The sequence below is a fragment of the Hemicordylus capensis genome, chromosome 2 (genome assembly GCF_027244095.1).
Source record: "Hemicordylus capensis ecotype Gifberg chromosome 2, rHemCap1.1.pri, whole genome shotgun sequence".
Taxonomy (NCBI): domain Eukaryota; kingdom Metazoa; phylum Chordata; class Lepidosauria; order Squamata; family Cordylidae; genus Hemicordylus; species Hemicordylus capensis.
The window spans coordinates 28,721,469-28,737,559 of NC_069658.1; positions in this window are offsets into that span (position 1 = coordinate 28,721,469).

Genomic DNA, 16,091 nt, shown 5'->3' on the forward strand with positions numbered 1-16,091 from the left:
AAATCCTTGTGTCTCTGGTGAAAATGGGGCCAGAGCAGAGTACAAATTTAACACCAGGCAGGCTCCACAAATCTTGTTGATGGTGCTGGACATGTTTCTGTATGCGGGGCGGAGGGAGACGAGCGGCGGCCCGGGTTCAGCCCGCCACTACGGCCCTACTCTCACAGCAGCTTCTCTACAAAACACAGGCCCTCACATGTTCCTACCACTCTGAGTGGCTATCTGAAGCCCAGCTCCTTGTATCACGGTCAAGGCTGCTGCCCTCAGCCAGCCTCAATCTCCACACATGGTTTTATCTGTTGGATGCCGCACGCTTGTCCTGCATGGCCAAGATGCTGAAGTTTTAAAGGCCACATGTTTGCCGTGTGGCCTTTAAAAGACAGGGAGAGCTGCTCCGGCCACGCTATGAATGCGGTGCTGTCTAGATTTTGTTCATAAATGGGGCCGCGTGGCCCTGTTTGCAAGTGAAGTAATGCCCCTGCACCTGATGTCAGGCGCAGGGGAATGGCTGGGACACGATGCGTGGCTCCTGAGCGGTGGCAGCCCAGGTTCTTCAAACCTGTTCACACAGTGATGGCTCTGCCCCGTAAGAGCTTCTTACAGCATTCTTTAGAAACAATAATTCTGTCCCAAAAGGGCTCACAATCTTTATTTTAAAAAACCAAACAAAAGTTAAAGAGTGGGGGGAGCTGTCAGAGGGGAGGGGATGGGGCAGCTGGTTCACCTCAGGCTGGTGGAGGGGCCTTGCTTCTTGCCTCACCCTCCGCTGCAGTCTGATGACAATGGCTGTAGAGGAGGACTGTTTATGTTCCCACCATGTTACACAGAAATGTGCAGTCAGTTGAAGAAACCTCATTCCACTCATTCACCTTATCTAGCAGAAGCAACAAGCTCTTCACACATGCCCACTGCACATTCATTCAAAAAGGCTCCCCCACTGAAACACACACACACACCCCCAACACCATATCGAGGGTATTTGAGGCAAATGATTGGCTCATACCAAAGGCATCCCACAGGGGCGTAGCAAGGTTGGAGTGGGCCCAGAGACAAGATTTTTAAATGGATCCCCCACTCACTGAAGCTCAGCCCATGAAGTAAAGAAATCTTAAATGAGGCTGAATAGTGGTAACAAAAAGCAGTGTGGGGGGGGTATAATTTTTTATTATTTATTTATTATTTATTTACACAGTCAGACGAGTGTTATTGACTGTTTTGTTTTATCCGGATATCGAGTCCTTCCCAAGGACCTGGGATGGCTGAATTTTATTGTCAATGTTATTGCTGTTGTTATAGATATCGTCGCAGAATATAGGCTGTTCCCAATAAAGTTGCTTTTTGTAATTGGCTGATGGTGATTTCTGTGGCCCCTATGGTGTTGAGGTGCTTCACTGGGGGTTGTTGTTGTTGTTGTTGTTATTTACATTTATATCCTGCTCTTCCTCCAAGGAGCCCAGAGCGGTATACTACATACTTGAGTTTCTCTTTCACAACAACTCTGTGAAGTAGGTTAGGCTGAGAGTAGGGATGGGCCCGGACCAGTCCGGACCTGGGCGGTCCGGTTTGGGTGGGGGGGTACCTTTAAGAGCGGCGGGAGGGTTTACCTACCCCTCCCACCACTTTCCCACTCTGGCGCGGTAATCCCATGTGTAATTGGGGCGGCAGGACACCTCCCTGCCGCCCCTTCCCCGACGTTGCTTGAAAAATTATTTTTTAAAAGGCTTTGTAAATTGAGGACGATGCAAGTCATTTAATGGTACTAGAGAAAGACTTGCTGTTCTGGTAGCTCCAGGTCTTAACACTCACATCAATTTCAGAGGATTAATACAACTGAAAGAAGCCCGGGCGGGTGCACGGCTGGGGGAAGTCAGTCATATGACTTGCCTCTGGGGGGCCCCCAAGGCAGTGGGCCCCCAGACAACTGACTCCCCTTGCCCTATTATAGTTACGCCCCTGGCATCCCATCAACAAGCTCCTCAGGTGCCACTTCTGAGCACCGCTTTTTGAGCTCGCGCACCAGGATCAACACACCTGCCTGTTGTGAGGATTGTGAATGTGAGGATTCCAATGCAGAGGGGGACAGTCACTCAGGAGAATCAGGCTCAGGAGGACTGCCGCTGGGGTATGTGGCTTGGGGTTCCCCGCTCGAAGGGCCCCTTCCTGACTGCTCACTCTCTGTGCTGGGGCTCAGGTCCGGCACCTCAACCACTGGTGATGCAGGCCTTTCTGACAAGGTTACTTCCTCTTCCTCCGTCTGATTCCTGGCTGCTTCCCAAGCCCGGGGTGAGGGCATTTAAAAACAAACACATCCACCCTCTCTGGACCTTTACGCCTCTGAACACATTTTCTATATGCCATATGTTTGAAAGTAGTTCAAGCATCACACCCAGGTTCCTTTCAGATAAGATAATTAAGGCACAAAAGGTTATTCTCAGCTGAGATCTAGAAAGTCTCCTATGGTTTGTGGGGCAATCGCAGAACACAACTATAAAGTTATCCCAATATATTCAGTGCTAAAGATTTGGTGCAAACTTGAGCCATTGTTCAGCCCAGGCCTACCTCCATATACCGCCATTTTTAATAATGGGGAATTCATGTATACAGCAGGAATTGTGGGAGATATTTCTCAATAAAATATCTCCCCTTGAAAGAGCAAGTGGACAGTGAAGGGGTGTTGCTGGACCCAGCTCTGCTATTGGATGTTCAGGTGGAGGCGGTGGCCAGGGGTGCCTTTGCACAGTTTTGGCTAGTGTTTAAGGGTTTTTGTATATATTTTAACTTGTTTTATGCTATTGTTAACCACCCAGAGATGAAAGTTTGGGGTGGTGTACAAATATGATAAATAAATAAATAGTGCACTAGCTGCATCTCTTTCTCAAGAAGGCAGATCTGGCCACAGTTACCCATGCCTTAATCACATCATGGCTGGATTTCGCCAATGCACTTTATGTAGGGCTGCCCTTGAAGAATATTCGGAAACTTCAGTTAGTGCAGAATGCAGCCACCAGGGTTCTCTCTGGAACTGCTCGCTCAGAGCATATTACCCCTATTTTGAAAGAGCTGCACTGGATGCCAATTTGTTTCCAGATCTAATTCAAGGTACAGGTTATTACCTTTAAGGCCCTTAACAGTTTGGGCCCTGGATACCTGCAGGACCACCTGCTCCCAAGGGTTTCTGCCCACCCAACAAGGTTGGCAGAGGGACATTTGCTCTGTGTGCCGAAGTTGAGAAAGGCTAAATTGTCATGCATGCGGATCAGGGCCTTCTCTATGCTTGCCCCCAGGCTCTGGGATGCTCTCCCGGTGAATGTCTACTCTTTGGTATCTGTGGCTGCTTGATGTGTGAGTACTGCAAGATATTCCCCATAGGGGATGAAGCTGCTCTGGGAAGAGCAGAAGGTTTCAAGTTCCCTCCCTGGCTTCTCCAAGATAGGGCTGAGAGAGATTCCTGCCTGCAACCTTGGAGAAGCCGCTGCCAGTCTGTGAAGACAATACTGAGCTAGATAGACCAATGGTCTGACTCAGTAAATGACAGTTTCCTATGTTTCCTATGACCTTCATTCAGGCTTTTACCCTTAGGGGCTGCCAGGTCTCTCAACTTTTCTGCTTCTGCTTGTATGGGGGGGCAGGCGGTTATATGTGCTTTATGGATTTTTTTGTTTAACTGATCTTAAGGTTTTAAATGTGATTTTTATGGAGTTTCACTGTATTTTAACTTTTGTAAACTGCCTTGGGATGTCTTATGGAAGGCAGTATAAAAATTGAACAAATAAATAAAGAAATGTAGAGGATGTAAAGCAGATGTGTTGAAACATTTTATGAGGAATGGATATAGGTTCACTTTTGAGGAAATGGCAGAAGCCATGGAGTGAGACCCAAAGTATCTCTGTAGGCAAAGTGTTGCCTATCCCTGTAGGCAAAACGTATCACTGGGGGCCACTTCAGACAATACAGCCCTGGTGCATATGTGATTATGAAGTGGACACACTCTCTGCAGGCATCCCAGGGCCCTTCTGATGTATCCTTTTATCAGAGACTTGTGTTTTGAGCAATATACAAATATGTTACATACATACATACATACATACATACAAATAATATGTATTAAAATATGTATAAAATTAATGTATTAAAATACATTAAATTACCTCTGCTAACTTGGCAAAGAGGCAACTTATAATGTGGTGATTCTTTTTATTTAGCAGGGGGAGAGTAACTGGCCCTATCTACCCCCAGCACAGTACTTCCAGTGACTGTCACTGGTGTCATGTTTCTTTTTAGATTGTGAGCCCTTTGGGGACAGGAATCCATCTTATTTATCTTATTTATTTGTTATTTCTCTGTGTAAACCGCCCTGAACCATTTTTGGAAGGGCGGTATAGAAACCAATCAAATAAATAAATAAATAAATAATAAAATGTGGCGAGGGTGTTCATCCAAATGACTCCTATATATGTGCTTCAAATACCTGTTTAGTCGGGCTTTTAGTTTATAGTTTTAAAGTTTTGAGTTGTTTAGAGTTTTTCTCTGAATTCTAAACTATTTTGATTGTGTTAATGTTTTATTTGTTGGTTTTTTAAAGATTGTGAACCACCCAAGGACTTGTGTATGGGATGGTATAAAAATGTGTTAAGTAAGTAAATAAATAAAAACTAGCTGGCCCCGGCACAGAGCATCTGCACCTCTAGTTCTCCCTCGTTCTCAGCGCCTCGTTCACAACCCTGCCCCCTCCCCCCCTCCAATGTTTTTTTTCCTTCAGCCAGCCACCTTTTCTAGCCACCCACCACTTTCTTCTCCCCTGGCTGCCGCCGCTTTCTCTCCTCCCCCCTCGCCACTTTCTCCCTGCCCCACTTCCACTTCCGCTTTTCATTCTCTCCCTCCGCCAGCTGCCACTGCTGCTTTTTCTCCCCGCTCGCCTGCCTGCCCATTTGCTGGCCTGTCCATTGGCCTGTCCGTTGGCTTTATGTTCCCCACCACCACTGCTTTCCTCTCCCCGTCCCCTCGCTCACAAACTCCCGCAAGAGCTGCCATACATGGGCTTAGCCATGGGTGGTACTTAGAGAATTAGAGAGAGAGATAAAACACTTGGAGAACATGTATAAGGGCCATTTGGATGAAAAGCCACCCCCCACGTGATAAAGAGATGTGCCAGGACAGCATTGGAATGTCCACACAGGACATCCCGACAGACATGCTCTTGGCATATCACTCCATTAGCACATGTGCTAGAGGGATGACACTTGTGTATCAGCTGAACCAGCCCTTTGCAATGATGTAAGAATCATAAAGGACTTTGGGTCATAAAGACCATAATGGTCTTCTTTGATTCAATAGCTGAATGGAAATGCAGTCAGGTTGCTCAAAGCAGGGTAACCCAGTTTTCCTACCCTGTTCTTAACCAAGATGGGAGGAGAAGGGCGTGCTCCTGCCTGGATTCTCTGGTTGTGTGAACCCACTCGCCTCTTCTATCCAGCCCCTAGGACCCAGTACGGATGGAAGCAATAGAGAGCTGTGGCTACAAGGGCTGCCATCCATGACGTGCCACTCTTCAAAGCACACTCTATTATCCTAGAGCCAGTTCATCAGGGCTGGGTCCACCTACTACTCCAAGGCCAATCAGAAGGCAACCGATGATGTTAAGAGGCACTTCAGTCCAAACCATGCTAGAAAGCTTTGGAGGCCGTTTAGTTCCCAATTTCAACAATGGCCACCATGACTGGCTTAATCATGTGTTCTCTGGGTTTGCTGACCAAAACTGAGGTTCTGGTCACGTGCTGCTAATGGGGTAGGAGCTCTCTAGTCCTCCAACCTACCTCCAAATGGTCATATGAACAGGTCTCACGTACTGCATTAAATTTGACATTAGATGGAATAAGGGAGAAAAGGATCAGAGTTGCACAGTTCTGTCTCTCTCATAGTGTCTAGTTCTGCCTTGATATAAGAGCTACATAAGCCAGTATTTTGTAGTATACAAACTAGTGATTAAAAATATGTTGACATTGCTGGCCATTCAAAAAAAAGTAAAAGAAAAAGAAGTATTTTATTGAAAGATGTGCTGTTGCTGCTATTGTTATTTTATAACTACATCTGAAAGCTGATATTTTTATTGCTTTGACAATTTTGAGTTTCTCATATCTGTAACGCAAGATTCATACCGCAAGTGGATACACAAAATGCCATTCCTTCTCCTTTTAAATTCTTTTTAGTTCAAACCACTTAACAGGCAACAGCTGGGTGTTGACACACAGAAATTGTGGGTATTGCCACAGTATTTGCAATATGGTCGTAAATGTGCTGGAATATCTACGAGGCACTTAATATGGCAATTACATTTGTGTCAGTGGCTCAACTACTTTGCCAGCTCCCAGCTTCAATTATTTGCAATGCATGCCACATAACACTTTTAAGAGCAATGAGAGCCATTTGAAAGAAAGAGCCCTTTCCAACATATAAAGCATATCTCTGTCTCCTGAACAAGCAATGAAAAAACTATTTTGCCACATGGTTAGGAACATAGGAAGGTGCCATATACTGAGTCAGACCATTGGTCTATCTAGCTCAGTATTGTCTTCACAGACTGGCAGCAGCTTCTCCAAGGTTGCAGGCAGGAATCTCTCTCAGCCCTATCTTGGAGATGCTGCCAGGGAGGGAACTTGGAACCTAGATGTTCTTCCCAGAGCGGCTCCATCCCCGAAGGGGAATATCTTACAGTGCTCACACTTCTAGTCTCCCATTCATATGCAACTAGGGCAGACCCTGCTTAGCTAAGGGGACAAGTCATGCTTGCTACCAGAAGACCAGCTCTTCTCTCACAGGAGGAGGTTCAGTCTGAACCAGAGAAAAGCCAGCTGTGGAAGTCTGGTGCATGGTTCGTAACATCACCAACAGACCTTCCCCCTTCGTCCTTGGAGCAGTTTTGAAACTGAGGTTTAAAATGTTTGTAATGTTTTCTACAAGGTAAAAGCATGGACATATCAATAAATAAACATATGCTGCTTAAAAAATACTATGAACCATTGCCTTGCCACAAGACCAGCCCCTGCATTGATTGGCTGGCCTCTGTGATGTCACTGCCTTCCTCACTGGCTGGCCTCTGTGGTGTCATTGCCCTCTGTGTTGAGGGCAGTGATATCACAGCAAAATTCACCTGAGTGTTTACTCAGTATTTTACTTTAAGGGGTGGGGGCCACAAAAAACTGGTTGCGATTTTAAAAATTGTTCCAGGAAGCGAGGCAGTGACCTCATAGCACTGATTGACTAACTTCTCTGATGTCACTGCCTCCCTTCTTAGAGCAGTTTTTAAACTTGCAAGAGGTTTAGGGATGGGAGGGTGTTTCCTTCTCTTTAAAGCAAGATAATGAATTAGCATTCGGGTGAATTAACAATCATGGGGCACATTAAAAAACAAGGAGCCCACCTGAAACATGGGGGAAAGGGTAAGAGATACATTTATCGGCATTCAGATAGGTGATCCATTCGTGATCTGGTGTTTCATTTGTGTTTCAAAGGTGGGAAGAAGATAGGCTCACCCCAATGGGAAAAGATGTACTGCAACTCCTCGTTCCAGGGGCATCTGTAGCAAAATGGCTGAAAGGCAGCACTGTACTGTTTTAAGCCCCGATTCCAATCTCATATCTCCCACAAATTCATTAGAGGGTCTTAAGTAAACCATTTTTGCTCAGCCTTAATTCCCCAGGTGTGATATGGAGGTTACTGTTGTAATGTTCTTGTTATCAAAATAAGAATTATAAAATATTTCTAAAACATTGAGGCTCTACACACGATTAGCGTGTAGAGCCGAAAGTGGGGTTGCGAAGGGAGCGGGTTTGACCCGCTCTCCCCACAGATGATCCCCTCCCTGGGCAGCCGTATTGGCCGTATCGGCCACCCAGATGATTACTGGCTCCGTCATGTAGCCAGTTGGGTAGGTGGGATTTTGGGGGCCTCCCAGCCCCTGGAAGTTCCATAAGTCACCGTGTGAGTGCGTGGTGCCTTTTGGGAAGCCTCCCAATGCTGGGAGGCTACTCGTGAGTTGTTGCGGCATGGAGCCAAGCTGCAATGACACATGCTCAAGGAACCTGCTTTTCGGGCGCTCTTGTACCCGAAACCCAGATTTAGTAGCAGGTTCTGTAAGCAGGCTTGCTGCTGAGCTGCTGCCGGGAGCCACTAGGGGTGTGCACAGAACTGGATGGCCCAGTTTGGTCCGACCCTCCTTCAAAAAACCCCGGTTCAGTCCGGCCCAGGGGGTATATAAAATCTGTACCTCTAGCCCCTTCAGGGGGCTTCCTAAAGGCTGTGGGTGTGTCTGCAAAAGTTCCCCCTCCACCGACTGGCCTCGGTAATCACCACTGCAGCCCATTTTACTATATTTTCTGGCCTGTTCAGGCCTCCGTAAGAAGGCACGGTGGCCTTTTTACCTGCCACCACACATGCGCAAATGGCCTCTGTGAGGCCTGGCATTGCCCAGGGCCTCACAGAGGCCATTTGCGCATGCGCGGTGGCCATTTTTTAAAAAAAATTACTTACTTTACTGTTTGGATGTAAGAATACTGTGGAAGTTTCCTGCATTAAGCAGAGGGCTGAACAAGAAGAACTCCAGAGTTCCTTCTAATTCCAATTCTACAATTCCATGATTGTACAATTCCTGAGATTTTGGCTGGCTTCACACACATAACAACATCAGTTAAGTAGGAGGGAACCACCAGTACCCAACGAGTGCCATAGAGGGTTGTCATTGTTGGGTTCCCTCCACCACACAATATCCACCGCCCAATTTCAAATGTTGGTTACAGATGTTGGATGGCAGAAAGAATCTGACATTGGTGACCTGACATTTCCGGATTCAGACAACAAGGAAAGGGGCAGAAGTAACGGCTCACAAAAGGAGCGCTCACTCACTGGGAACCAGGAGTTCCTTCCTTCCTTCTTTCCTGCTGCCATTACATATGAAGCAGCCCAGTAGTATGAAGCAGCTCAGAGTTTGAACTCTGAACACTCAAAAATCACAACAAAGGTGTTATTTATTTTAAGATTTATGCAAGGGACATAAGAAGCTGCCTTATACTGAGTCAGACCATTGGTCCATCTAGCTCAGTATTATCTACACAGACTGGTGGTCACTCCCCATGGTTTCAGGCAGGAGTTTCTGTTGGAGATGAACTCGACCTTTTGCTCCAACTGTCCTAATGACCACTAGCGGCATTGGGAGTAGAGACAGTGAGTCAGGGTCTCCCTATCTGTCCCTACTCTATGCCCCTGAACTGACTCTGCAGCACTTCCTGTGCTGAGTCACAATCCTTCCTTTCCTCCTAGGGAGCAGATGGAAACATCTCTCTCTCTCTCCTTACCTATCCACTATGTAGTCCTTTAGATTAGATATAGGTCTTCCCTGTCTAAGTGTATTTAACTAATAAATGTTTAGTGTTTAGTCACACAAGGATCTCCATGTGCTTTCTCTAAATAGCTGCAATATCCAAACCATCCTCTGCTACCTACTCTGTAACTGGAGTGTGTGCTCATTCCTTAGTGCTCTGCTGTTTTACCTATTGTGGGTAAAAATCAACAACCTCTAACAGTTTCTCCCAGCCCTACCTCTCTAGATGCCAGGGAGTGAATCTGGGACCTTGTGCATGCAAGCATGCAGATTATCTTCCACAAAGAACAGCCCTGCTGGATGAGGCCCAAGGTCTATGAAGTCCAGCATCCTGTTTCATACAGTGGCCCACCAGATTCATGTGAGAAGCCCACAAGCAAGAAGTGAAGGCATGCCCTCTCTCCTTCTGTTGCTCCTCTGCAAATGGCATTTAGAAGCCTCTGAGGCTGGAGGTGGCTTATAGCCACCAGACTTAAGCCACCAGATTTAATTACTCTGTGGAATTCTGCCATGGGATGTGGTGATGGCCACTAGCTTGGATGGCTTTAAAAGGGGCATTGAAAAATTCATGGAGGACAGGGATATCAGTGGCTACTAGGCTGGTGGCTATAGGCCACCTCCAGCCTCAGAGGCAACATGTCTCTAAATACCAGCTGCAGGGGAGCAACAGCAGGAGAGAGGGCATGCCCTCACCTCTTGCTTGTGGGCTTTCCAGAGGCATCCGGTGGGCCACTGTGAAATAGGATGCTGGATCTGATAGGCCTTGGGCCTGATTCAGCAAGGCTGTTCTTATGTTATGTTCTTATGACTAGCAGCCATAGATCGACCTGTGCTCCATGAATTTGTCTAAGCCCCTTTTAAAGCCATCCAAGCTAGTGGCCATCATCACCACATCCAATGGTAGAGAATTCCATAGATTAATTATGTGCTGTGTGAAAATGTACTTCCTTTGGTCAGTCCTAAATTTCCTGGTCTTCAGTTTCATGGGAATACCCCTGGTTCTAGCTATGGCCCCATCCCCTAAGCAGAATATCTTACAGTACTCACATGTGGTCACCCATCCAAATGCAAACAAAGGTGGACCCTGCTTAGCAAAGGGACAATTCATGCTGGCTACCACAAAACCAGCTCTCCTCCTTCATTAGATGGTAAATAAGGATTCAGTGCATAGCTCAGTGGCTGGCTTCCCTGCAGTGAGGTTTTAATTTGTTGGCTATTTGTCTTTGCACTTGTTTAGTGGACGTTACATTGTTCATATCATTAAAGATCACGTCATTCTCTCAAGCCGATGAGCCTTGTGTGTTGTTAATGGTAAACTACCTTGGATTTTCCAGCCTGCAGTTTGTCATGGGGCGTTTGCGTTTCACAACACTAGTCTCTGATGCACGGATATAGTAAGCATAAGCAAGCAATCCATTTATTAATGCCATAACCAATAAAATTACCTGGTACATTTTCCAGGGCACTGTCAAAAGTAATAAATTGCTCTTTTGAAAGGCCAGATCTACCTTCCTCTGGGACCACAAAACAGCAATCTGCTTATCTGTGGCTATTGCAGTAAAGGGGAACTTGAACAGCGTTATTCTTGGGCAGCTTTTTATAACTTCTCCAAATCCTAAAGAAAAAAGAAAAAAGAAAAGTCATATTACTCTTTAAAGAGTAAATCACAGAAGATCAATATCTCAGATGACACTGGTATAAACAAGAATATCCACCAGTTCCCAGTTACAGACTATATTGATAGCTTTGCTTTGATTAAAGGGACTTGCGCACATAACTCCCATTAGAGCTGATGAAAGATACATGCACAGATCCCCAGGCACCATGATAAGAACATCCACAGAAATCAGAGGAAGGATTGATGGAAGAGTTGCCTGCAGTAACACAGCAAGAGAAATCTGAACCTTTATGGCATGCTGGGAGTTCTTCACACAGCATGACCAAGAAACAGCAAAACTGCTTGAAGCTGGAGCTGAACCAAAAGCCCTCCACCCCCACACTCCTTACCACCCTGTTTGTAGAGGCAAAGTTAGATGGCATTTCAGCAACTTGGTGGGGGACGCAAATGGGGGAGTGGACAAACTCACCACTGTTGCATTCCTATTTGCTGGCAAGCACCATTTTCATCCTGAGAAGTCTCCAGAGTGAGGGTCGGAACTCTGGTTGCTTCATGTTGATGCTGTGTGGTGACATGGTGTTGTCATGAAGTCAAATCAGGGTAAGGGCAATCTTTCTGCCCTCACTCTGAAGTCTTCTCAGGGGACTGAATGGTTCCTGCCAACAACCAAGAGCACAATTGTTCACCTACACAGTGACATAGGAGTCAATAACAGTACAAAAGTTGAATGGGGCAGTTTCATGAACATTTCCTCCCTCAAAGCACTCAAGAACTTTCAGCTAGGCCCAAGCCTAAACTTCCACTGGAAACCTTCACATACACCTGAATGTGTCTAATAACAATGTGCATGCAGAGGGGAACATCTTGTCCCACAAGATCAGTAAAGGCTATCGGTACCTACGGACTAGTCCCTGCCTACTAAAGATTGGAGGTTCCAATAAAATATTGTATGTCTTTGCCAGAGAAACCATGTAACAGAAAGGATGGATTCTGATTACTCGTCTTGTTCATGCCATAGGATTCCGATTCAGTCCTGTTTCCTAGTTTTGTTCACACCACAGGGTGACTCTTGGTAATCTCCAGGTGGTGAAAGATCATGTAGAACAGTGCTGTACAATTTCAACCCTCCTGCAGAAATTGGACTACAACTACCATAATCCCTCACTATTTTTCACTGTGGCTGGGGATGACGGAAGCTGTGGTACAAAAACAGCCAGAGAACCGAAGTTGTGCAGCCCTGATGTAGACCCTAGAAGACCAATCCATAGAATCAAGCTGATGCCAAATGACGGGGTAGACAATTTGAGACTCTCCAGATGTTGTTTGACTACAATTCCCATAATCCCTAGCAGCAATAAACTGCAGCTGGGAATGCTAGGAGTTGTCGTTCAACAACAGGTGGAAATCCTTTGATTGGCCAAATGGGATGATATCAGAAAGCTGAAGGTTGTATGACAGGAGTACAGTATGTTGCTTATGATATGCACACTCCTCCCAGCATCATCTGTCCAAAGGTGTTGCAGCTTTGTAGTGCTTCAAAAATCTACAAAGCCAGTTTTACCAAACATAAGTGTGGTAGAAGACCTGAGTGTGTATACCATAGGAAACAATGCTGTGATTGCATCAATTCCAGTTCTCTTAAAACTATTGTCTCTTCCCAGCCTCTATTATCATGGGATAATAAACCCTTCAAGAACCAAATCACAGGTTGAACAAAACTCCACCAATGTGTGGGAATTTGGTGCACACATTCCAGCACCCAGATTTAGTCAAAGAATTCCTCCTCATACCATACACCTCATGCCACCATCTGTAGTAATTACAGCCAGATGCTCTCAGAACTTGGCAACTCTTACAGTTGGAATCAGATGAGATCCCTTCATCATAGGAAAATTCTTCATGAGTTTCAGCATGAAGCAGAACCGGGGGGAGACCTTGGCACTCCAGAGTAACTCCTGAGACAATATTCCATTCAGTGTACATTGGAGCAAATGGGGAACCCAAGACAAAAAGGGGGAGAACATCCCTAAAGATGTTGAGTAAATATTAATAAAATCAGTCATTGCCTGATGCATTTCAAGCATAAAAGTGATCTTGTGCAGAGGCAACTGCGAAAACTCTATCTATCTATCTTCCCCTTCTTCTTTTCTTTTCCCAGACTATGGGAGACCCCTATATCAGGCAGCAGTGATATAGGAATATGCTGAAAGGCATCATCTCATACTGTGCAGGAGGCGGCAGTGGTAAACCCCTCCTGTATTCTACAAAAAGACAACCACAGAGTTCTGTGGTCACCAGGAGTCGAGACCGACTCGACAGTACACTTTACCTTTACACACACACACTCACATTTCCACAATATATACGTCTATCAAAAAGCTTTGTATGTTAAAACTAAGTTATAAATAATCTATCTATCTATCTATATCTTTTTATTTTACATATTTGTATTCTGCCCACTTCTGAAGTCTCTAGGCAGTTTACAACAATAAAACAAACCAAGAAGATTTAAAACAATTAAAACATATAAGAAGTTCAAATTAAAATACCCATAAAACTACCAAATAGCTAAAAAGCTTAGCTTTAGTTGTTTCCTAAAAGCCAGCAGGGATGGAGCAGCTCTAATCTCAGCAGAAAGTGTGTTCCACAGCTCTGGGGAAACGACAGAGAAGGCTCGCCTTTGAGTCATCACTAGATGAGCTGGTGGCATCCTCAAATGAACCTCCTCTGAAGATCTTAATTGGTGGTGGGGTTCATAATGAAGAAGGCATTCTTTTAAATACCCTGGGCCCAAGCTGTTAAGGGCTTTATAGGTAATAACTGGCACTTGGTATTTTTCATGGAAACCTATTGGTAGCCAGTGTAGTTCTTTTAAAACCAGAGTAATATGGTCGCTTCGGGATATCCCAGAGACCAATCTTGCAGCAGCATTCTGCACCAATTGCAGCTTGTTTTTCTGATTCTTAAAATAATTATACAAAATATTAAATAAGAAATAAATTCTCTCATCTGCAAAACTCATTCTAATTGTTACACCAAATAATCAATCTTCAAATGAATCTCATATGTAAGAAACATCTCTCAAATATAAAACCTTGTAGTGTTGCGCCATTTTCCTCCTCCCCCTTCTTTCTCCTAACCATTGAGGAACCCAATGGGCAGGGACTCATCTGCTGGCTCTCAACCACCCATGATCACCGCCAGGACCTCAAGAATGGAGTTGGCAGCATGTACAAACCAAAGTTTTGGACCCAACAGCACAACATTCATCTCTTTGGGTGTTCAGAGTTGTGTTCTCTCCCCTTCATTTCTCTCATAATGCAGAGTATCTTGTTCCCCATTTTATTTCCTTACAATGTATTGTTCCTCCTCTGTCCTGCAACAAAATTCCCCTGTATTGTACTGGAATTCAGGAGGTTTGATGTTAAAACCCCTTGTTCTGTAGATGTAACTTGTTGTACAAACTGGTGTACATTCAGCACAGGACACCATAGATTCAAGCGAGATGCATGCCCGCTGTTGCCATCTACCTCAAAGCAAGCATGCCCAGCTTGTGGAGGAGGAGCTGCTCCATGGCTCCTAAGCACTGTGTAATCGTTGTTCTGATGCTTCTCCCATTGCGAATGATGGAAGCAGCATCAGAACATCAATTTTGCAGTGCTTAAGAGCCACAGAGCAGCCCACCTCCACAAGCGTGGTTTTGGATAGATAACAGCAGTGTGCATGCCTCTCACTTAGATCTACAGTGTCCTGTGTAGAAGGTAAACCACTGGCATTTTGTGACTGGATCTGTCTCCTCAAGCCATTGTTTTGTGCTGGTAGCTCCTAAGGTTCTGGCACACACACACACACACACACACACACACACACACACACACACACGTTCCCAGAGGTCTGCCCACCCCTGCTCTAAAACACCAGCAATGTGAGTTTGCCAGGTAGTGTATGTACTGGAAGTCTTTAGTTGCTGCCTGGAAGTTGCTAGAGCAACAGCTCTGTGGACCAAATTCCACCTTGTGATGCCTCCTCCCAGCTCCCCTCTCAGCACTTGGGTATCACATTAACCTGGCTGGTGCTGCTTGACAGCTTCCCTGATGGTCAGCACTCTATAGCACTATTCAGGCATTATGATCTGGCTTCAGATGTCCGTACACTCGTACGGACGAGTGTGTATGACTATACCTGCCTCCTAAGTTGCTTGCACTTCAATGCTATGATCCTATCTATCTATCTATCTATCTATCTATCTATCTATCTATCTATCTATCTATCTATCTTTAAAATGTATGTCCTGCTTCTCTCTAACAGTATCAAAAAGCCAAACAATGAAATCAAACCATTAAAGCCAACACAATAACAATTAAACATAGTCGGAGAGACCTGCCCCATCTCCATATGCCGCAAAGGTGCAGCAAAGTGTCTCTTGAGGAGTCAGTTAACAAGGCCACAAAGACTCCCTGGAAGTGAGATCCAGAGCCGAGGTGCTGCCACAGAGAAGGCCATGCCCTGCTGTGCATCACCTGAACTTCAGTGGGCATTGGCATGCAGAATAGAGACTCCCGCAATTAGATCGTAAGCAGGTTCATGTGGAAGTGGGCAGTCCCACAGGTACCAAAGGCTCAAGCAGTTTAGGGCTTTCTGGTAATGACCAGACTTTGAATTGAACCTGGAAACAAATGGGAAGACAATTGTACAACAAAGGGGTGGCATGGTCCACTGAAATGTCCTAGCAGCATCCTGGATCCTAAAAAGCATCCTATCAGCAGAATTCTGTACCAATTTCTGAATGATCTCCAGGTACAGTGTGTGACAATAATCTAACTGAGGTGTGACTCGACTGATGGTGGCTACATTTTCTAGGAAAGGCCACAGCTGACACAATGGTACTGCAGCGGCATTGCAGCTCCAGGAGCAAAGCTGGGCCCAGGAGGATTTCCAGACTGCACACCTGCTTCTTCAGGCATAGGTGTAACTGGAGTCTTGGTTCCATTCACATCTCACATGTGGCCCTGTGAAGTCTGACAAGACTTTCAGGTCATGTCAGATTTTGAGCCTTGTGAGATGTTGTGCATGGCACAACTCTGTTGATTGCTAAGCATT